Raw genomic sequence first — 10393 nt, 5'->3', positions numbered from 1 at the left:
GAAAAGCTTCCTGATAAAGCGGGTTCCATACGAAAGGTCTGTGTGGCGAGGTAAGATCACGCAAAGGCGAGACTATAGAACTGAAATTTCGAATGAACTTTCTGTAGAAATGAGCGAACCCCAAGAACCTTTGTACGTCTTTGTGTGACGTGGGAGTGGGCCAATTAGTCACGGCATCAACTTTGCAAGGGTCCATTTAGATTTCACCTGAAGCCAGCACGAACCCCAGGAACGGACGCCTTGTGGAACTCGCATTTCTCAGCCTTGACATAAAGGTAATGTCCTGGTAAGAGGTGGGCACTTGAGATAAGTCCGGATCCCCAGATGGGGTCTGTGGATTGTCATTTGAAACATAGCCCTGAACATCACATGGAGGCTTGAAACAGTTCTGGGCGCAATTGCTGCCCCATGACATGATCTGCCCAGGGGACCAGTCAATGTGGGGGTTATGTAATTTCAACCATGGGTTCTCTAAAATAATGTCATGATTCATGGCGTCAAAAACATGAAAAGTAATGCGTTCCGAGTGAGAATCAGGAAATGTCAATGTGAGTGTTTGGGTGGGGTGAGTGATCTTGCCCATAAAACTGCCATCTGCAGCATAGATGTTGCGGTAGCGTTTTATTTGAAAGGTTCTAAGGTGCATAAGTCTAACGAGGAGGGCGCTGATTAAGTTTGCGTCAGAACCAGAGTCAATTAATACAGGGGTATGAATTTCTTGATCAGGAGAGCATAATGTCACTTTAGGATGAACCCGGGTAGGGTCTTCCTTAATGAAATTCAGACTCACCTCTCCTGTGCCCTTGTTACCGGCACCGGCAACCTTGACGTGACAGTTGCTCACGGATTGACCCCACCGCCCTTCCCTCAGCCGGCGTTGACGTTCCTCAGGGGAGAGATGGAACCTGCCCAGTTGCATGGGTTCATCCGTGGTGACGCTAGCCAGTGGATTGAGACCGGAAACAGGGGATCTGCCTTGGTTTGGCTGGTCACAGAGGCTCGTCCTCCAAGTGTGCGGTGACGCAGCCCTACGCTGAACTCCGTCCAGCTCGCGATCCAAAAGCCTCTTGTCGATTTTTACGGCGAGAGCGATGAGAGGTCTAGCGGGACCAAATGATCCTTGACGGCGTGTAATCTGAATCCCTGCGCTTGTCTTGTTGTAAGGTGACAAGGGAGCGAGCTGCCTCACGATCTGGTGTAGGAAAACTGAAAAATTTGCTCCATAGTCTTTACGAAAAAAGCCCATGAATGACACGCGGCGGAATTGCGGCTCCATTCAGCAGTAGCCCACGCCTCCGCACGACCAGTCAAGTGGGAAATGACAAAAGCGATTTTTGCCCGCTCGGTGGGGAAGGCATCTGCCTGTAGCTCAAAGTGGAGTTCGCACTGGTACATACGAAACTAGAATTACAGTATACCAGGGTCCCTTGAGATATATGAGTTTAATTTGGTTCATGACCACACTCGTAACGCAAAACACTTCTATCTCCCCATTGAAATGAATGGAAATGCCATTAAACTGTTTCAGTTTCCCACAAAAAAATATCGATTTTTTTTTTTTGCAAGGTGTCGTTTAATAAGGAAAATAGCACGCTATAATAGTGTACTTTATAAAAACGTAGTAATAGCATGTAAAAAAATATTAAACAGCTTGTGCATCATGATTAATTTGGGTGTGTGTGACTTGGCCACTGCGAGACGGTAGAATACAGTCATGCCGACTCAAACGAATAAGAGTTTCACAGCTACGGGATGCGATTCAGTAAACAGCAGTAATAGTAGTAGTTTTTCGCAGAGGATAAAGAATATGCGCCTGTCATTATTGTTTATTGCCTGTCTACATGTGTACAGTTGTACATTTGATCACTTTTGACAGAATGACTTCAGATTGTTGCATTTCTTTTTGCGACCATGTTTCAAATGAAGCTGTTAGACCATCTTAATAGCTCACAAAACTGCTGCAATGAAGCCAGTGGTTTTGCCCGGCTTTTGGTTGCTCAAAATGAAAAAGCTGGGCTAGTGTCCAACTCACACACAACCCTAATGAGGACAAGTGAAAAAAACAAAAGAAATCATCTGCCTCACAGTTCAGGGGACGGGGGTTCAAATCCCGGCCCCGCCTGTGTGGAGTTTGCACGTTCTTCCCGTGCCTGCGTGGCTTTTCTCCGGGCACTCCGGTTTCCTCCCACATCCCAAAAACATGCGTGGTAGGTTGACTGAAGACTCTAAATTGCCCGGCGGTGTGAATGTGAGTGCGAATGGTTGTTTGTTTGTATGTGCCCCGCGATTGGCTGCCAACCAGTTCAGGGTGTACCCCGCCTCCTGCCCGATGATAGCTGGGATAGGCAAATAATCATTAACTTGGAATTTGATGGCTGCAACCAGTTCCAAAAAAGCTGGGACAGGTGGCAAAAAAGTTGAGGAATGCTCATCAAACACCTGTTTGGAACATCCCACAGGTGAACAGGCTCATTGGGAACAGGTGGGTGCCAGGATTGGCTCGAAAAGGAGCTTCCCTGAATTGCTCAGTCATTCACAAGCAAAGATGGGGCGAGGTTCACTTCTTTGCGAACAAGTCAGAATCAGAATCATCTTAATTTGCCAAGTATGTCCAAAAAACACAAGGGATTTGTCTCCGGTAGTTGGAGCCGCTCTAGTACGACGACAGACAGTCAATTGACGGAGAACACTTCTGAGACATTGACGACAACAAAAAAAGCCGAGCTGAAGTCCACGAACAGGATCCTCGCGTAGGTCCCTGCACTGTCGAGGTGTTCTAGGATGAAGTGCAGTCCCATGTTGACTGCATCATCCGCAGACCTGTTCGCTCGGTAGGCAAACTGCAGGGGGTCCGGCGGGGGGCCTGTGACGCTCTTGAGGTGGTGATGTATTTTTTGATGATTTTTATTTTTTTTGGATGAATATTTTGGAAAAACCCGCGAAGCACTGAAGCCGCAAAATGTGAATGTGACACTGTATTCTGTTTTTGTTTATGTTTAACACAACATCCCGACTTCATTGGAATCGGGGTTATATAGTTGAGGCAATTTTAATTCCTATGTGGCAGGAGTTCGTAAACAAACTGGCAGTTTTACCACAAACAAATGTGAATCACTTGATGATAGTAACCCGTGGTCTGAGGCTGTGTGTTTGGGCTTTTTATGGGCTCAGATGACCTGGGTGGCTTCATATCATCTTTTGTATGGCAGTCTCATTTTACTGGAAGCTTTAAAATTGACATAATAATTGGCATGCTACACAATGACACATTATGAGTTCCACTTGCACAATCTAAGAGACACAATAGCTGGATCAACAATTCCATCTTTAAGAATGTAATAACACCCTGTTTTAATTGACACTGAGTGGCGTAATTATGTTTATTAATATGGGCACGGTTTATGGTTAAAGTAGCTGCATCTTAATGAGAGTTGTTCCAAGTATTTTTCCACATATTTTACCAAATTCTTGCAGTTCCAATAAAAAGCGGGCCCCAATGTAGGGGAATAACACTGTCTTATTTTATTTATTTTTTTAGTTTGTTTCCCCTGCAACCCTTTATAGACTGCGTGAACTAAAAAAGTTTAAATCCACAGTCCTCGTCTAATTTTCTTTCTTTCTTTTGTCCTGCCGATAATCGAAGAAAGGAACAAAATATATAAGTTAAACATATTTGAAGGAACATGTGCGAATATATGATTGTTAAAAGTATAGATACTGTTATAAATCAATTTCTGGGAGTTACAATTGAAAAGTTCCAAATAGTATTTTCATGAGTGTTGAATTTCTGAGGTGACCAAGATGAGTCCCCACTTGGTTTTGTGGACTCTTGTCGTTTAAAAGCAATATTGTTAAATGACTACGTTTGTTATTGAAAGGCTGCTTCGTTAAGGGAAAGATCTGAAATGGCTGTGAGGAGATCGCTGTCACGAGCCTTCGGTTTACCACTGGAGCTTTTCTCTTTGATACAAAATGTTTCCAGACGAAAGCCTTCGCGTCATTTTGAGCGGCTGCTTTAGCCTCTCACTCGTCTTTCTCGAATGTCTTCCCGCTATATCTTGCTGTATGCTTCTCCAGTCAGCTGGCCTGCAACTTGTTCGACACAAACCGCGTGCCCCCTAATTCAGGCCCCACTCGCACATGCTTTTCAAAACAGACCAACATGTAGGCTGTTGTTAATATACTGCAGTTTATATATGTGGTGTATTTAACGACTATGAAACACTGGGGAGGTTCAAACTGCGGGGTGCAGTGTTAATAAGACTTGTGACGTTCAAACACATAAAATCGAACTGTCATGGTCTGTGTTTTGGTTTGGGTTGTGTTTGGTTTGGCTTTGTTCCACGTTTTCCCGTGTTCCTATGTTTGTCGTGTGCTCATTTGGTTGTTGTGTCCACCTGTTCTCGTCGACCTTCTACCTTGTGTCGACCGATCAGCTCTCTCCAGCCGCTCGTGTCTTGACCAGGTGTTGTCTCGCCGATCTGTTGGTATTTAGTTCCCTGGTTTCTTTCAGTTCTTGTCGCTTTATTGTCATTGTGGTATGTCCCTGTCAGGTGTCATTGTCCCTGTCTGTTCCACGTCTTACTCACCAGTCCTGTTTTGTCTCCATTTTTGGTTTAGTCATGTGTTTCTTTGTTACTTTGTTTATCTATTGTGGGACTTTGTTTAATTTGCTTTGTCCATGTTCCTTGTTTGCCCCTTTTTTTCGGAATTAAATATTTTTGAGACTCCTGCCTCCCCGCCTCCCTGCTTCCCTGAACTTGGGACCTCCACATTTTTGCCTTGCCTTCCGGGCCTTTGAAAACCCCAACCGTGATATTAACTATATTGACTTGCAAAGAGATGTGCGTGTGGCTTCGCTTAGCTAAATGGGCCACTTAATGAGGCCGGTATGAAACCGGCTAGCATTGGTCGGTCGTGTGAAAATGAGGGACATAACTGTTTTACACAGTGTTGCCCGAGGTGCCTGACTGTGTGTGTAAGGTTTTAAGCCAGACTCAGAAAACATTTTGTAACAAATGACGCCATTAGCGCTCATAGCTTAAGCAAATGCAGCTTAATTATTGGCAAAAACTGAAGGATTGACAGGACATTTTTTACCATAACGTCACGTGTTCTTCGGGTTCTTCTCCAATGGCACCACGAGTAAACAAACCACGCCATGTCATTTGACCAAGACAGAGCAATAGAGTAATATGCGCAACCTCCTTCCACGTTGGGCAAAACAGGTCAAAGCACTTCCTCTCGACTTGGGTGAATGGCGAAGGGGATCGGGACAAAGTACGTGGAGGAACTTCAAACATCTACAGTGTCTTTTGTCAAAGACCACAGAGCTCCCAAAGATGACAAGAGCAGATGTTTAGGCTTCATTTGTGTTTATGTGTAATATCATATTTGTATAAATAAAACGTATACATGTATTTCACTTTTTTTTGCGAAGACACCAGCCATAAAGAAAACACAATTTTAGCAAGTTTGACTGCAAACTATCATGTCATCAACCCGTAGTCATGCTCGTTAGTGTAGCATACAATGGTAGTCCGCTAACCTGTTTTCTGGGTTTGGTCACCTGACATTCCGCATATAGCGGATTGAGAAAATAGGGTTAATGACTTGAATGAATGATTTTCTTCTTGTGGGGTGGTACTGTAAGTCTTCTCTGCCGCTGTAGTTGAAATGAAAAGAAAGAAGATGTTGCGTGAGGTAAATTGTTTGGAAGAGAGATTCAAGGGGTGGGGGGGGGGGGGCGTAATTTACATGTTGATATATTTATGTGAAAAACAGCAATACCTTATGTCTCGGTCCAAAAGAAAAAACTCACTTGATTTGGAGATACATGCTTTTCACTGGACTACGTCGATATTGTATTCACAGCAATAATAAAAAGTCATTCACAGTGTTGACAGCGCCATCGAGGTGTTCTAAGATGAAGCGCAGTCCCGTGTTGACTGCGTCCGACCTGTTCGCTCGGTAGGCAAACTGCAGAGGGTCCAGCATGGGACCTGTGACACTCTTGAGGTGGTCCAGCACGAGGCTTTCAAAGGACTGCATGACCACAGATGTCAGGGCGACAGGCCTGTAGTCATTCAGATCCAAGATTTTCAGGTTTCTCGGGAACTGGGATGACGGTGGAGCGTTTGAAACAGAAACATAAATTAGCTGTTAAGCCAATGAGCAATTCAGTACAGTTGATTGTCACTCCTCGCACTACGTCAAGAATACCAAAGAGACAATGCTCTGGTGACCAATCTCTGGGCAGTTAGTGTGTCTCGCTCCAGCCGCATCTATCATTCTTTGAATCTTAGCGACAGAAAGAGGAAAGATCTTGAATCCCCATGAGTGCCCGAGGTAACCGCTTAGGACTGAGTACTTTGTAATAAGAAATGACAGTCACATGCTTCACTGTCGTTTGTCCTAACCTTAGAACTGAGAATGTCTTCATTTGTACTTAGTTTTCATGGTGTTCGATGACTGCACATTACGTCTATTGGTTCTAATCTGCAAATAGAAAATGAAGCGCTTATCTGAAAACCTCTCACGTGTTGATTCAGCTCTACATCATATTGTACACAGCTGAACCAATCTATACTGCTTTGGTGAAAACAAGACTTAAGCTGTGACCGTTGGAATGTATTAAGACAATAGATGTTTATTTAAGATAGTGAACCCTGTGAGACCTTTTAGCAAACAAAAACACAGAGGAATCTCTTGTTCGATTTCCTGAGGAAATAATAGAAAAACAGAACTCGTGACCAGGACTGACGAAAGACTTGCTATGGCGCTTGCTTCATCTTCTCGTGGCTACTGGCGTTAGTGGAGCCCGTTCCGTAATATTTGCGTCACCATTCATTACGTCCTCAGAGGAATGTCCGTGCAATGTTTTATGAAGAAAAAAAACAAAAAACTCATAAGAACCATTATTGTGTTGTTTTATTTTCATAGCCCTTCCATCAGCCTGGTTGAGAGCAAGAAAACTGACATTCTCCCAATGAGTTCCCAGTAGTTACTAACTTATCAACCGCTCCATATGAATTTTTGTGGCAGGTTTTTCTGTAATACATAGATGATACTTACATATCATCTTAACCATGTTTTTGCCTTTTCACTTCCAACTCTTCCCAGTGGCCGTTTATCGGCGTATTCCAGCGCCTGGCACATCAGACTTGCTCCAGTTAGAGAAGAGACCAAAAAATTATCCAGCGTCCATATGGAAAACAGGTTGCTGTGTATTTTATTTAACATATCCATGTGCTTGGGTGTCCAGGATGCATTGCAGAGACTGGACCACAGGTCAAACAAAATAACGTTTGTCATGTAGATTATATAGCAGAGTGTCAAGGCCTCTTTAAATGCCCGCATTGCACCACGTGACCGATGCGTTGCCCCCGCGCGGCTCTTCTGCGTCACTTGACGCGCGCACGGCAAAAATTGCTGCTGCGCTTCGAACGCCGCGGAGATCATCTCTCGTGATTGGTCCGTTTTAGTCACATGCTGCGATGACGTACTCAGCGTCCCCCTTGGTTCTACATACCATCTACGCCGCCGCCTTCTTGATCGATTTTGCAGCATAATTAAACGTATCGTCTGGTCATCTTGGTCCATTTGTTCTAGCGGACACTGTTCCACGGTCGCCATTGTTGTCGCTTTATTCCTTGTTTCGGAAAGGAAAGTCAAAACGGCTCCCGGAAACGGCCCAGAAAATGCTGAGGAAACTCCGCCCTGTGATGTCCTAGCCAATACCAGCCGTAGCGACACCCGAGTTGGAGGTGAACTGCAGTACATTTTCAAAACGGCGCGCGGGCTAGCCGCAGTGACGTCAGCGCGGTCGCCTTCCGCGCGAGTATAAAGAAGCCTTTTGGTCTACACTGATGTGGAAACAAATAACTACAATGAAAGTCATTGTTAAGTCCATATTCGTATTCCGACGAGAAAAGGATAACCTTTTACGAGAAAAAAACAAACAAAAAAAACAATTTTGTGCATTTTAAGATCCATGAAAAAGGATATCAGGGGAACAGACTATCATCAGTATGATCAGTTTGTGATTGTGCGAGACTGAAGACTTTTATCAGAAGAAGAAAAAAATGATGCTAATATCATGATCTTTCTTTTTTTTTCTATGTCGACCAAATACTCTTTTGAAATGTATAAGTAAAGGCGCGCTGCTGTTGTCTGCCTGAACAAAGCAAATGGTGAACCAAAGGGAGACATCTGTTGCTGTTTACCTGTGACATCTGTTGCTGAGAATTAGTCATATATGACATTTGCCTGATTGCCATTATGCTTTGGGGCACACACAGAAACAATGGTTTACATCTTGGAGTAGAATATTACAACACAGCCCGAGGAGCACAGACCACCACAAATGGGATTGTTCAAAAAGAAATGCAGTTCTTTTCTTATTCATTCTACCTCCAATTCAAGAAGAATTCTTCTTCTAATTTTGTGTAACTGTGCTGACAGACAGCCGGACACGCGCAGGGCAAAGCACGAGAGCTCCACAGTGGAGGTCATTCAAAAAATCTTCGAAACCGTGTGAGGTTAATTTGTAGCACACGATCTTTAGCCATCCTTATTGCAGTTTTCATAATTTCATCCATTTGCTACTGTTTATGAAAAATGTATAATTAACGGCTTACAATTGAAATACAATGGCGCTTTGGGTACTTGGAGAAGGTGTTCGACCGTGTCCCTCATGGAGTCCTGCGGGGGCTGAGTACGAGGTACTGGACTTTTTTTGCGTTTGTATTTGAATCAAGTTCTGCCACCGATGAAAGGCAGTGATGATCAAATAGAATGATTCATTGCATTTACAATAATATCGTAGTATGATAAAACGGGATTTTCTGCATTCAAAGGCTGCAATTTGACTGGTCCTTGGGAGCAGTTGGAGCAGAGCAGGCAGGGAGAGAAGTCAACACCGAGCTTGGAGGCTGACACACACTGCCGCGCTGGCTGCACGTAATATTCGGTGGGTTTTCTGTCTCAAGAAGCCTCGAGGCGAATATGTAACTTATTTGATATTCTTCGCCTGGCGAGGTGAAAAACCGTGTGCGGGCAACTCGAGCGGTGACCAAACCAAACGCATCCTGCGCTCACATGATTTGAAGATGTCAGCGGCCACGTATCAAAGATAAATAAATTGGTCTGTATGTGGCCAGACGTTGCCTCGTCCGATTTCAAGGATGAAACTGAAGACGCATACAAAATGATGTTACTCCTCGTATTATTGATGAGACGCCAGCTTGCGCTTATCGCCGTTTTGAAATTGGAAGATGACGTTACTTTTCCTCCACTTTAGTATTTGTGATGTTCCTAAGTGGAGACTAGTCAGATTATATAGAAACCGTCTCGATAAGTTCAGTGTTTACGAGGCCCAGTCCACGTTTACATATAATGTTTCATGAAACATGAAAGGTTGGACATTTTGAAGCGGTCAAGCCATGAATTTGTTTGCAGTATCGTTGTAATGTAGTTTATAGTAAGTTTACTTTGCAACGATAATTGAAGTATAAACAAACTGTCTTCCATATTAATTCATGTTTCATTTGCCTTCATCTTAGTGTAAGCCTAACCTATAATCGCCTGATATTGTGTATTGCAATAAAGATGAATTTGTTACGTATGTTTTTTTCAAAAATACATGAAAATAGGGTCTTGGAAAAATCTCGGCAGGTTAAATCACAATTGCAATATTGAGGAATTTTTGAAAAATGTGATTATTTTCCAAAATGGCTCAGCCCTATTATGTAAACTGTGACAATGGAAATGTGGACGAGGCGAACTGAAACCAAACCCCGGTGCTATTCTTTATGTATGCTGGCGCTGGCTGCCGAGAACGATTTTTTTTCAACACTCCATATAAATAAATGTTCGCCAAGGAGTAACTCCCCTGTGGGGTTAATGCGTTACCATGAGCCACAATGTTGCGGGTTTTAATTTGATTGTGGCCATCGTTGAATGTTTCCTTTTTTTCCAAGGGCAGAAAGGGTGAGAGGAGCAACTGGTACTCTCGTCGGCGAACCTGACGGCAGGCATTCTGGTCATGGTGAGTATTTTGGTCATGACATATTCGTGCATCTATTTCTTCCTACAAGAGAGGGATACTCTCCAATAATAATGATTAATATACGATAAACGATCAAGTGTATGGGTTTTTCATACGAGCCCTAAGTCGTGTGGTTATGCATTACAACTTCGTCACTCCAAGAAGGACGACATTTTTGCCTTGTCAGTCTCGCCGTCACTTGTCTATTATCTACGGAGGACATTGCGAGTGAAAGGATGGGAACAGAATAAACTTGCATTGCGTGAGAATTTTGCGTCGATAACGCCCTTGTAAATCACCATTGAACAGTAGTGGTGAACCACAAACATGTCTGCTTCCAAATAA

The sequence above is a fragment of the Phycodurus eques genome, chromosome 2 (genome assembly GCF_024500275.1).
Source record: "Phycodurus eques isolate BA_2022a chromosome 2, UOR_Pequ_1.1, whole genome shotgun sequence".
NCBI lineage: Eukaryota > Metazoa > Chordata > Actinopteri > Syngnathiformes > Syngnathidae > Phycodurus > Phycodurus eques.
Note: the sequence above shows the minus strand (reverse complement) of the source record.